Consider the following 4,763-nt stretch of genomic DNA (forward strand, 5'->3'; position numbering starts at 1 on the left):
CTTTGTATTATTTTTTTGCTTGTTTCAGTAATTGTTTGATTCGAACATTTTGAATACCAGGGCAAATGGCTTATTTACATTGATCCATATGTATTTGTATGAATCGTCGAAGGAAAAAAAATCTAAAGGGAGTCCCTATGACCCTTGCAAACTATTAATATTACATCCAGTTCTGTACAGTTTGCCATTCAAGATACATATTTCAGTGTTTTAAAATCCTGATAATGGCCCGTCTCATGTTCAGTCCTGAAAATTGTCCCGTCTTATGTTCAATCCTAAAATAGCCCTGTCTCGTGTTAAATCGTGAAAATGGACCCGTCTTATGTTAAAAAATAAAATAGAACAGTATCAGCTGCATTCGGTACTAATTTCTGTTAGTGACATTTCGTTAGCTGGTTACGAAGAAACCGTATACACCCCCCCCCCACGCCCACACACACACACATTCCATACTTCGATCAAGCATATATATATATATATATATATATATATATATATATATATATATACTAAACAATAGTCACAAAAAATAAGAATCAATTAACTTATTGTATACAACTTACAGACAGTTAGACTAACTGGGTCTTACTAATTTACTAATCTACATTAATCTACATTATCAATTGAAGAGAAAAGACAAAACTGAGTATAGAAGAAGGGAAAGGTGTAAATCGTTTACGTCCCGGATCTTTAGGTAATTATACTTTTATATATAATTAAACGAGAAAAGAGTGGATATAGTCATAAATATAATTGTATGTTTTAATGCGGGATCAGATCGTCGCATACCACGTTTGCTCATCAGAAGCTGTGGTACGAACAGTTAATATTTTCCCTAGAACACATCAGAACTAAAAGAGGAAACTACATCAATCTAGTACCGGTGTGAAGTTTAATAGAATGAACGTTTTTAAATTCATGAGTTATTTCCCTTTATCTATACATTTATTTGAAGAAGGAACAAAATTATTTTGAAAGAGGTGTCTCCCTTTAATGACTAGGTGATAAATGTCGTGTTCGCCATAAACCCTATCAATAGATTCGTTATTAGATTACGTGAAAAAAAATATTTATTAGGACTCCAATCACAGGCACAAAAATTTATTCATGGTGTGGGGTGTTTTTCACATGGATTTGAATTAGAAAAGTTGCCGTGCACTCGCACGGGGTTAGGACGGGGCATTGACAATTATTAGGTACATGTATGTTTAAGTGGTCACACATTTTTGTCATCATAACGGAGATCAGATAAGTGAAGGAAAGACACACACAGACAAAGACACACACACTACAATCATCATCATTTTTCAGTGCAATATAAAATCTACACACAAGTTTTAATTGTAAAGTTTAGCAATTTCCGTGATAAAATTCAGTCCAGTGTCTACAGTCAAACACGGTCATTAAATGATACGCACAAAAGCAACAACTCGGTATATTATAAAACAATATCTGACAAACGACATTTTTATGTATGAAAGAATGGATATTGAGATAAAATGGGATCTCAGAAATTATAACTACACATTTCTTCTTTACATATGGTATAAATTATTCAATATACAAATTAAGGGCTTAATTTTTAAATCAGTTTCACCCTAACTTCATAGCGGGTCATACGTCTTATAGCCTATGCATGTATACATGTAGACAAACGTTTTATACCGATCAAAAACATGAGGTCTCCTAAAGCTTGAAGGCAAGATTGAATTTCTTGTTTGGTTGTATCCAGTGAATAAGATTCTTCAAGACTTTCTTGAAATTTCTGAATTCAACGTAGACATCAATAAGTATGGCATGATAGATTTTTGTTTCTGTTTGCTTTTACGGCACTTTTAATATATTATTGGCTATATCATACCGAGGAAATATGAGCTAACTCTCTTTCCAAAGCAGCATAACCACGCTGACCTGGGCGGGTATCAAACGATCGACACTTGAACTACGAGTCCAACGCTTTGCTAACTAAGCTACCACGTTTCATTGTCAGCATAGAAGTGTTTAAGTCATATTGGTGTGAATAATTAAATTCTGTACCGATCCTAGATTGACAAGGCCAACGGAAACTGTTGTAACAAAATTCCCACACACCATGCCTTCGCCAATATGAGACATTTATTTAGTATTGCACAACTGCGTTGGCGTGCCACTTCGTCCAATTATATATATTTTCTCATATCTATTTCTAGTACATTTGCATCAAACATTTCACTACGGATTCCTTTTTTCCTGACCATTCTGCATCGCTGTTTGTTTCTCGTCCTATGTTTTTGTCATTCTCTCACACCTTGACCTTGTGGCTAGAGCTGCTGTCGTTGCTGTTCTTGATTGTCTATGTCGATGGCTATGTTTTCCAGGAGTGAGGTTTTCCAAGTGTGTCGAATGTATTATTGAGTTCGTAACACAGGACCACATTCATGCGTTGTCGAGTGTCTCAGCGAACTCGGTTTCCACACACAATTGTCCCGATTGTATTGGGTGGAAACGTCATCCGTCACTTCCTTGGTCTGGTTTGAAACCAATCCCCACACACAATAACCTTCTGCATAGCCATGACAGAAAATAAAAAGTGTGCTGTTGGTAGTCAGTTGTTTTGTGTGCTATTGGTAGTCATTTGCTTTATGTGCTATTGGTGGTAAATTGTTTGTGTGCTATTGGTAGTCAATTGTTTTGTGTGCTATTGGTAGTCAATGTGCTATTTGTAGTCAATATTTTTGTGTGCTGTTGGTATTCATTTGACCTTTTGCTTAATCATGGCAAAACAGCTTGTGTGGTATTGGTGTTAGATTGTCTTTTTGGCTTAGTCATGGCAGAAAATAGCCTGTGTTTTGTTGTTAATCAATTGTCTTGTGTGTTGTTGGTATTCAGTTGTCATGTTACTTAGTCATGTCAGAAAAAAGCTTGTGTGCTGATGGTTTTCAGCTGCCCTGTTACTTAGTCATGACAGAAAATAGTGTGTGTGTTGTTGTTGGTATGCAGTTGTCCTGTTGCTTAGTCATAGCAGAAAATAGCGAGTGTGCTGTTGGTATTCAATTTTCTTGTGTGTTGGTGGTATTCAGTTGTCTTATGTGTGTTGTTGGTATTCAGTTGTCGTGTGTGGTGTTGGTATTCAATTGTCCTGTTGCTTAGTCATGTCAGAAAATAGTGTGTGTGCTGTTGGTATTCAATTCTCTTGTGTGTTGCTGGTATTCAATTGTCATGCTGCTTAGTCATGTCAGAAATTAGCGCGTCTGCTGTTTGTATTCAGTTGTCTTGTGTGTTGCTGGTACTCATTTCTCCTGTTGCTTAGTCATGTCACAAAATAGCTTGTGTGCTGAAGGTTTTCAGTTGCCCTGTTACTTAATCATGGTAGAAAATAGTGTGTGTGTTGTTGGTATTCAGTTGTTGTGTTGCTTAGTCACGTCAGAAAATAGCGTGTTTGCTGTTGGTATTCAATTGTCTTGTGTGTTGCTGGTATTCAGTTATCATGTTGCTTAGTCACATCAGAAAATATTGTGTGTGCGGTTTGTATTCAACGGTCCCGAGGCTTATTAGCAGCCAAAAACCGCTAACCAGGAAACCGCCCTTGACTGGGTCCACAAAAATTGTTTTATAATAATAATTATTGGATGGAAAAGAAACAACGAGCACTTGATGATATAAAGCTGAATGGAAGACCTTAACATATGTATATAAAAAGAAATAATAGCAGGAAGCGAAGATAAAATTCAAGTATGTCTACTAAGTATGAAAAATATCACTGCAGAGTAGGGCATACTGGTTCTAACATCATATTCCACAATTTTAGCATATTTCAATACTTAATGAGTTAAAGTTGTTACAAATTTAGTAGTCATGGTTCATCATCTGAATATAATAGACCCGGATGTTTGCACTGTTCTTTCGTATATCAGAATACGTATTTCAGTGGCAGTAATCCCAAAGAAACACTTAAGATGCATTATGATAATGTACAAGATCTAATGTTGTTTGATAATTTGCAGAAATTATTGAACATCAAGTATCTAAATGCAATAGCAAACGGCGGGGGAAGAAGACCCTGTTCAGCTTGACTTCACTAGAATTTGACATCAATAACTTATTTCATGCAATTGATATTGTTAATTCGGAAATGGGAGATATAATTAGATTAGATACCAAATAGTATTTTGTCAAGATAAATTATTCATACATATGTCCAGGAATAGAAGAGCATACGGGGAACTACCTAGATGATTATTTTTGAAGATATCACGTGTTATGAAGATCACTATCGTTACTGTTGGATAAAGTATTTATATAGGTTAGTCTCATCTCAGAAATATCCCACCTTAAAAAATCAATCATTTTAATACTGAATTAAGACTACACGATTACAAACTGTTATGCAACATAAAACCTTGTCAGATCACTGATAGCTGTTGATGTCAACGTACAAGAATATCAGATGTAAGATTTAAAAACTGTCATCACCATCAATAACGACATTATCATAATCACCACCTCCACATAAACGTTCCTTATGTTCTACATAGTTATTTTTAGAGTATCGCAAAACCCATATACGGTTGCAAACAAAAGTAAAATAATTGTGAACAATACAGACATATTCCTTCCAGATTCTGCTTACATGTCAAATCTGAACGTAAAAATACCCAATCAACTCTGTATAAAAGGTGCTGGTTGTATCAAAGTACTTTTTGAGTATTTAAGTGAAATTGCTAAATTAATTGCCAATTTCGGATCAGTGGGTCTGTCAAAGAATTTCCGAAGTGTCTTTATGC

This window comes from Sinohyriopsis cumingii, chromosome 2 (assembly GCF_028554795.1).
Source record: "Sinohyriopsis cumingii isolate HCF-2022 chromosome 2, ASM2855479v2, whole genome shotgun sequence".
NCBI lineage: Eukaryota > Metazoa > Mollusca > Bivalvia > Unionida > Unionidae > Sinohyriopsis > Sinohyriopsis cumingii.